Source organism: Furipterus horrens, unplaced genomic scaffold (genome assembly GCF_987537825.1).
Source record: "Furipterus horrens unplaced genomic scaffold, mFurHor1.1.pri manual_scaffold_15, whole genome shotgun sequence".
Classification (NCBI taxonomy): Eukaryota; Metazoa; Chordata; class Mammalia; order Chiroptera; family Furipteridae; genus Furipterus; species Furipterus horrens.
In genome coordinates, this window is record NW_028327185.1 from 14,285,606 (window position 1) to 14,295,367 (window position 9,762).

Sequence of the window (9,762 nt, forward strand, 5' to 3'; positions counted from 1 at the left end):
ATCTGGTATTTGTGTATGTTTATCACTTCATATGTTTTATAAAAGAGCCATATCAATTTTTAAAGAGTTTTAATTTTTTTGGTTATTGGTGTTTTAAAAACATTCCCCTGGTAGTAAAAACCTACTTGTTAACTCATTCCCAGATCTTGCCTTCAGGCATCTTTTGTTTTTCTGTCATTTGGGAGCATAAGTTGACCAAACATTTGCCCTTCTGAGTGGGGGTATGAGTGTGTGCGTGTGCCCGCATGTGCATATATGTGATAGAACTTTTTGGCCAACCCAGTAAATAACAGGATCATGAAGAGAGCTACTCCCACTGACTGAAGCATCTCATTTTTAAGCAATGCCTTAGTAAGTATGTTAAAACCAAAAACGGTGTTCTTACCCCTGATATTCTCAGAAAATTAGTCACATTAACACCAGCTCCCCTGGGATCCTGAGAAGGTAGCGTATATAGATTTAAAAACTGTAATTAGAACAGAAGTCCTAATATAATGTTATATGTCAATTATATCTCAGTTTTTAAGAAGTTCTTGAAATGTGATCAAAGATGAAATTAAGTTTTTACAACTAATCTCTTAAGTCTGAATGTGCATTCTTTTTTACTGTTAAAGTGTTTCAGATCTTTTTTATGGAACTGTAGCGCCTATAGGATTGACCTTTCAGCTCATGCAGTATTGTTTTTGCCAGCATTTTCCATTTGGTGATGATGTGATATTTGTGCAATTCGCTTGAAAACAAAACATGCTTTCCCTTAGTCTATTTTTTTTTAAAGATTTTCATTGGAAAAAAGTTACAAAACAAAATCAGCTAGATTGCGCCTCGGTGCCTGAAACTCCACAAGCAGACGGGCGACCGTTCTGTGGTTGTGAAGCTTGATGTTGGCTGTTTCGCCTTCGCCGCTGTCCTCAGTCTAAACAGGCTGTCATTCGAGGGCTCAACTGGAGACAGGACTACAGGAGCCCCTCTATATCGCGGTTCACTTATCGCGGCCTCGCTGTATCGCGGGATTTTTAAAAATATTATATTTAATTATTTATCACGGATTTTTCGCTGTATCGTGGGATTTTGCAGTACTGTATATGTATGTTAAAGTTACGTAGGTTTAAGAGTGTAGAATACGTTTAATAACGTAAGTAGTGTTTATAGAAGTGTGGAAAAGGTTAATAAGGGAGTAGGAAAGGTTAATAAGGGACTGGTAACGGTTTATAAGTGTGTGGGAAGGGTTTATAAAGCCTTAAAATAGATACAAACACTAAAATAAATGTAAGGTTCCTACTTCGTGGATTTTCACCTATCGCGGGGAGGGTCTAGAACGTAATACCCACGATAAGTGAGGGATCACTGTATTTATGTAAGAAAGAAAACGGGAGATCAAGTGCCCGGCCCCAGTTTTTGCACAACTGCCTACTTTCTCCCAGCTTGTTCTCAGCCGTCATTGAATCCTGCGAGCTGACTTATCTTTGTGTGATGTTAGTGATGTAAACTGCTTTGTGACGTGTCTCTAATTAGAGTTTTAGAATTTCTTCTTGGTGGGCTGACTGGAAGTCAACTTCCGGGTTTGTACCCTGAGGGCAGTTTTGGCTCTAGGGTGCATTTGGCAGTGTGTGGAGACATTTTTGGCTATGACAAAGGGGGAAGAAGTGGGACCGGCGTCTAGTGGGTAGAGGCCAGAGGTGCCAATAAATATCCTGCAGAGTACGTGGCAGCCCCACAACAAGGAATTTTCCATCCCAAGATGTCAACAGTAACAGGACGGGGAAGCTTAAGCCCAAAAAGCATCTCTGGAAATGCTCACCATTTAGTCAGGCTTTTCCGCTGTGCATATGTGTGTCCTGGAGCCGCGGTGACTTTATTAAGTGAAAGCCTGTGGTGTCTTAGATGTGAGCGTGAACAGGAAAGTTAATGAAACATGAGCCAATCACAGTGCTCGTGCCTTGGAATGACATACTTCCAGCAACCTGTCCAAAGTTTTGTGATTGATAAACACGATGAGGGTCAAGGATTTGCAAAAATGTCAGGTAATATATTTGGGATGGAGACAGGAACAATCCAACATGCAGGGTGACAAGGGACCTTCTTGAGCCCACAGACTTCAGCGGAGGCCCATCCTGTCGGAACTACCCCAACTTAACGCACAGGCAACATGGAGGCTCAGAAAGCCCTGGACCAAAGTTACTCATTCAACTGCTCAGTAAGTTGATGGGAAAAACTTTCACAAAAATTTATGAGTATTTCATATTCAAACATTTTAAAGATCATGTTCTTGATGGCTATGTTCTATCTCTCCTTCAACCATCCTTTTGGTCTGTCACCACAGTAGCAAGAGATCTTGGAAAGACAAGTTTTGTATTTTCAAAAAGGATTATGAAGATAAGATTAAAAGTGGAAAACTAAAGGAGTTTCTTTTTAAGCAAATTTTGTTACCATTTTATCTTCATGACCAAACATTTTTCAAAAGCAATTTTTCTGCATTGCTAATAGCCTCGTGGTGAGATTAGTAAAATTATAGTTTTCTTAGAATTGTGTGCTATTTTCACCAAATAAAACCCCTTCCCCCCCCCACACACTTGGCATGTATTGTCTGTTGGCATTATGATTTTAACGAGAAATATTTGACTATTTTCATAATTGTTAGATGTAATTTCGTAATTATCCCTTCCAATACTCCCCAATCATAAATGAGCATGCATTTCAGAAAATCATTCGGACTTTACAGGTATAAAAACTACAATACAGTAGCTATATCACAGGATACGTTCCCAGTGTATGTAGCTTCCCTTAGCATGGCATAGCGGCAGTTTAACTGGGACTGAAAAGTAAGATCTTTGTGTCTAGGCTGCTTTGGTTAAATCATGGAACTTTTCTCTCTCTCTCTCTCTCTCTCTCTCTCTCTCTCTCTCTCTCTCTCTCTCTCTCTCTCTCTCTCTCTCTCTCTCTCTCTCTCTCTCTCTCTCTCTCCAAAGGATTAGACTTAAATCTTCCCATTATCAAACTTCTGGGCGGTGAGTTCGGTGCCTATAACAACTTTTAATGTGTTTGAGTCTTACTGGGGATAAGATACTATGAAAATAAACGTATCTTGAGCATGGATAGTATTTCTTAGAGGTGGAATCATAAAAAGATAGATGTCAATTTTTGCAAGTCCTACAAGCCAGTTTTCTCAAGTGTAGACCTCAGAGGGCCAATATACACCGGGAAGCACAGCAAAAGGAGGACAGGAGGGAGGAGGAAGGGGAAGGGAATGACGGGCACATGAATTCAGGGGAGGGAAGGAGCAGGGTAAAATAAGCGAGGGAAAGGAAAGCAAAAGGGATGCCAAGCTTGCTGAGAGCTGCGTGCCTGCCGTTACCTGGGCTGTGGTTCAGACCTGCTCTGCTCTGCTCGGTGGTTTCTTGGCAAAGGCCGGAGTCCTCCGATAACTTTTCTTCCCTATCATTTTCACCCACAATCTCAACTACCATTGCCTTTGAAAGGTATTCATCTGTCTCTCAAATGTTCCTACAGAAAGTCTTTAGAATCTAAACGCCACTGTGTCTCACCACCAAAGAGCATTTAGGGAGAATAGTTGGGCAAAGTGAGAAGAAACTATGTGTTTTAACAACAACAAAAATTGATTGGCAAATGTTAAGGTTTTTGTGAATAATCATGATGAGTCTCAGTAATTATAATTTGTTCTGTACTTTGTCACAGTTCTTTTGATTTGTGGCTTTTCTCAGTGAAAAAAATTTATTTAGTTGTCCTTATTTTTAGGAAGAGATTCACAGCATAGAAATATTTCAAATGTCAATGATGTTAAATTTCTTGAATATTTTTTCTTTCTAGTGCCTGATGAGTCACAGGACTATCATTCCATTCCAAAAACATTCTGGTGACACCAGTCTTAGTTACAAAACCATTGCTGTGGCAGGAGGTGGAGAGCAGGATACGGGAAGAAATCAAGAGAATGAGAAGAATCTGGTTTAATCTTCAAGTTGAATTATTACCCACGTTTTAAAAGCAAATGTATTTTAAAGTAGACTTCCAAATCTACCAATGCTCGGCAGCCCTGTTATCATGCTATCACCAGATGCACAAAGCCTTAGCTTTCAGGGATCTGCAGTGTAGATGCTACAACTTCATAATTCCATTTTTTTCCCACCAGTGTGATAAATGGGGTTTGAGAGGATCATCTTCCAGGAAGACTAACTTCACTCATTGAATGTGAGCCCTGGCAGAAGCACAAGGCTGGAATGCAGCTAGAGCTTACCTGGTTCATTCTCTCGTGAACTATGGAACCGTAACTAGGCTTTCCTTTCATATGAAGGAGGTATAGATGGACAGCTAATGTGGGTTGACTAATAAATCATTTGCATCAGTAAATCATTGCATACTGTTGAAGAGTCTAATCAGAAGAGCTGTTTTCAGACATGATAAAGAGCCCAAATAGTTCCCTAAGAATGAAAGGGGACAGCTCCCCTGGTTATGTTATAACACAGCAAAACGTAACACGATGTGACTTCCGTTTCTCGATGTGAAAATGAGTTCCGAGTGGAGTATCAGGAAGAATTGACGTTATTTCTCACTACAGCTCAGAGCTGGGGTGGTTAAAGATTTGATAATGACTAGGAAGGTGATCTGAACGGTGCGCACCATGAACCTGTCTCCTTTATTAATAGACAAATTCACACGCAAGGGAACTGGTGAGGAATATCTATGCTATTTCACAAACGTTCTTCCAGCAATGTGTTTAATACTATGCCATTGGTTTTTCATTAGGCCTGAGGTTAAAATAAGACAGTTTTAAACTGAAATATCAAGAATTTCTCCAGACACCATGGGAGACAAAGACAGTGATGGGAAAATATCTGTAGCAAATATCTGGGCCCGTGTGGGCACAAGAACAGAGGGGAGCAGAAGGGAATTGCCATAGGCTGAAGGCCAGTGTCTACCCTTATTCTCTTGAACTTCACTTAAAAGAAGAAGAAGAAAAAGAGGAAGACTAGAGAGCCGAATATAACTATGGACCTTGGTGATGAGATATCAATATAATGCATCAATTCTAGCAAATGTCTCACTCTGGTGGGAGATGTTGATATTGGGGGAGGCTATTCATGTGTGAGGACTGGGGACATATGGGACATCTCTGTACCTTCCTCCCAATTTTGCTGTGAACGTAAAACTCTTGTAAAAAGGAAAATTTATTTTTAAAAAGATTAAATAGTAAAATACCTACTATAATTTCTTTTTACCTCCCTTCAAATACCTAATTCACTTTTAGTTAATCAAAAACTGTTGGTACTGTTATATCAAACAGAATTGCTAATATGTACGTATATTTGACACATAACATTCCCCCCCCCCCCACGGGCACATGAAGCAGCCCAAGAAATAAATCATATACCTCTAGTTTTTATTTTATAAGCAAGAAATATGTTGGATACTATACCTCACTTTTCATCCTGACCTTCATCTGTATGGTGATGGGAAGAAGAAAGTATATGTAACTTATGGCTTCACTTTCTGTATAAAATAGGTCTGCTTTCCAGTCCTCATATCTGTGGAGTAGTTGGGTCAGATGTCTAGGTAAATATTACTTTGAGCTTTGAAATGATCTTATTTTTTGGGTGATTTTGTAGTAACATTTTAGTTTTAAGTGGATTAAGAAGTATGGCCTTTATTCTTCAGGAATGGATTTCTTAGGACTTTCTATTTCATCATTAATTAACTAATGCTTTTAATTACTAAAGAGCTTTAGAAACAAGGTGAGTTCTCATAGAGCCTCCATAAAAAAATACTTTAGGCCTATTTTACATAAATTGCATATAGAGAGATTGAAAAGAACCCAAATACAGGCTATCTAGAAAGAGCTGGCCCTTTAATTCACTTTGACTATGCAGTTCTGGCAATCAGTTGTACTTGTTTTTCAAGAAATTAACTAGACCTTACCATTGTTTTAGCCTTGAATAGCTTTAATTATGATATATAAGATACGGCTTTCTGCCTGATTATCCCTATGCACTCCCTAAATTCTTTTTTTGTGTGTGTGTCCAAATTGACTGGTTAATGAGAAGGTATTATTTCACTTGGTTCTGACTATTAATCAGTTCATCTTTGACTATTATTTGAAGTTGGAAGGAGGAAAATTATCTTAATCATTAGTAATTGAACATTGTAAGAAGTTTTTATCAGTGCTTGAAAAGTATCAAAAATATCTTACTCAGAATGGTGCCTAATTGAAAACGTATGAATGTTTATTTCTGAAACTTTCCATTTACTTATTTTGTACCTCATTTTTCTGCAGGTAACTGAAACCACAGAAAGGGAAAGCTTAGATAAGGAGGGACAGACGACTGTAAGAGGGGAAACTGAGGGTGAAGGAGAAGGAATGTACGGGAACTCTGCACTTTCAGTAAACATAAAGCTTCTCCAAATAGTCTATTAATTAAAACGTTAAAATATGCAAAAGGGTACAGAGTATAAATAGATTATATTAATGGCTTGCCACAAAACAATACTATAGAATCACAAAATATAGACTAAGCTTACTATAGAAGACTTACTATAGAATAAGCAGCTAGCTAACGGGGACAAATGGTTGGCACTGTCGGCGAGGTGGCACTGTGCCTGGCTTCACCTGAAAGAAAGAATGGGCTATTCTACCTGGACGAGCTTCCAATTTATTTGGGAACACCGGGGACTTATGTTATCATATTTTAGCAATTATATATATTTTATTAGAGAAGCTAAATAAACATATGTACATACGCATCTCAAAAATTGGATGCATCTTACAATTAATGGCATTTTATAATTAGCAATCTTTCTTTTTTCTTGGTGGTACATAAAATTTATGATACCCTGAAAGTCAATAAGATATCATAGCTACTTCTTTGTCATCTCTGAAAAGAGGACTTTCTTGCCTAACTTGCAGAGAACTATTCAAAGGTCTCAGAGATGAGGGTCCTGATCTTGTCTTTATTATTGACATGGTGTGGATTTTAGCCGTGCCCATGAATACCTCTGATCCCTGGTTTCATCACCTGGAAAGTGGCAGAAGTTAAGAAACCCTTAAGATTCCTGCGAGGCCACTTTGTAGAACAGGGCAGGAGAAGTGCCAGGGTAATACATGTACAATTAAATCGCTCTCGCTTCTCTCCCTTTGAAGCAACTGGGCTGTTTCCAAATGGAAAATGCAGCTAATTGTAAGCAAGAAATGTCCTAGCCAAGCTCAGCGAGGCAATAGCAGCAGAATCACAGGACTCAGGGGGTGTGCGATGACACATTTTATATATTTGGCACCACCACCTCGGACTTTCATAGGAATAGAAATGAAAGAGTTTTTAGTTTTTGAAAATAAAATGTTTCATTTGATTTGCCTCTGAATTATACTTAGAAAAAAGGGGGAAGTAGCTCCATCTCTAAGACAGCCTCCAACTCGCCATCTGCAAACTATCTTCGCCACCAAGTCATGTTGGCATGTAAACTCCATCCCTTCAAACGCTCCCCAGCAAGCGTGTGAGCAATACTCTCAGCATCTTTAATATCACAAGCCAGTGGGCCTCCTTCAGAGTCCAGTATAAAACCCTGAATTTTGTTTCTTATAGTTGTGATTAGCGAACAAATTAACCAACCCAGAAAGGCTGCTAATTTTTTCTACTTGCTTGAACGAACATGCCCATAGTAACAGAATTACATTATTTGTTAATGGTAGTCATGTGCTTTGTTATGGTGATGAACTATTGTTCTTTCAGGTTAACTCCTCAAAGGGCTTCAGTCCAGCCTGTAGTCTTACCTAACTCTATTAATTAAATGGCCAGAGGCATCTATGTAAAATAAGGAGATTTTCAGGACAAATCTGAGAAATGATTCCGGGAGCCAGTTTACTAATTGGTGCTCAGCTTATTTACTGAGAACTGTTATGAAATCAATTTTGATTGTTGTGGACTTACAAATACTATGTCATGTGTATCACACAATCTCCATAACTATCAAAACCTAAGGGAGTAATTATTAATATGGACCAGGTGATAGAGAAGAAAGAGGCAAATTACAGAGAAGTGAGTGATCATTTTTTAAATTTTGCTTAAACTGTTAAGAGCCAGGAGGGTATGAGATCTGAAAGCAAAAATAATGTCCTTCCTCAATATCTGTTGTCCTCCCAACACCAAACTAGATACCAATACACATGAGATTTTTAATAAATAATCATAAACTGAAGAAGGAGGCAAATCTGAGTATCTATTCTCAAGTACTGATAAGAAAGCAGAGACTAGGCTTTCTCTTTCCAGTATTTAAAATCATGTATTGGTTCTTCAGTCACACCATACATAGGCAACAGCTTCAGTGAATTTTTTGTGAAGACTCTTTCAATGCATGTACGCATTTCATGCTGGGAGATTTACAAGCGCACCTGCCTACTCCGCGCTGAGTGTTAAGCAAGTTTTGACCAAAAACGGCATGACCCCCATGCGCCACCCTTCCTATTCACCCAACCTCACCCCAAGCACTGTTTTTTTTTGTTTCCCCAGATGAAAAAAGTCCTCAGAGGGAAATGTTTTGCTTATGTGGAAGAGGTGAAACAAAAAAATGGCAGAAACACTAAAAAGCATCAAAATCGACGAGTTTAACAACTATTTTGAGCAGTGGAAAAACATCTCAATAGGTCTATTGCATCAAATGAAAAGTACTTTGAAGGTGACTGAAGTTTAAACATGTAAGAACAGATACACAGTTTTTAATAAATTCTGGTTTTTTTGGGGGGGGGTCCCCCCACTTGTAATCTCTCTCGATGATCCAGGGGAAGGTGGCCATGTGAGATTCGAGCATCTGTGTGCTGGATGGTGGATGGAGACAGCAGGGACTTAACTTGGACAGTGGGTGGTAGGGACGACTTCTCTCCGTTAAGTTCCTTGTGGGCCCCGTGTTGTGGTGGAAGAAGCAGCTACCTCAGTGATGGTCCTCCAGCCATGAAGCTGATGGACAACCTTGCTGTGACCGAGTCCCTAGGGGTTAACAAGGTGGACTTGACCCCAGCGCCCTGCACCCAGAAAACTGTAACAGGCAAAAAGCGTCCCATCCTTCACGCTCTGGGCAACGGCTGGCTGCAGAGAATAAGTCCCTTGTCCCATGTGACTTAGACAGGGCTATGGCTGACCTTCTCCTGTGCCTGTGATGAGGCCGGACGCAGGCCCGCCAAGTCCTCAGCCTGTGTCTCATTGGCGATTAGCCAAACTGCTGGTCTCCACTGAGCCGCCTGCACACTTGCTGTTGACTGCACTTGATTAAAGTTTGTCAGCTTCTGTCCCTTCCTCCCTCCCTCCCTTCCTTTTTGTTATTTCTCTCTTTCTTTCTTTGGAAAACTACTTTCCTCTTGGCTATTTCTGTAGTTTTCTCTAATTCTCACATCAAGGATAGAACCAGCTTGATTTCTGCCCCCAGTGATTTACAATTCATAAATTAATATTTTACTTTTACTTCCCCTCTGTCCTCCCCTAACTATCCTTTGGTCTTCAATGCTTATGTTCATTTTTTATCTCCATGTAATTTTTCCCGTCCTAACATTGTCTTCACAAACACTTATCGTAAAATCATGAAATGGACTTAAGATGTTGATAGGAGAAAAAATTTTCTTCCAGTGCAGAAAATCTATTTCAGAAGAAGGCCATAGCTCCCACTACTTTTGAGTGATCTATTCTGTGTGAACTGCCATGCATTTTCCCAGATCCTACAATATTTCCGTTTACTCATCTTGCGGTGAAGTTTTCAGTCAGACAAGAATTA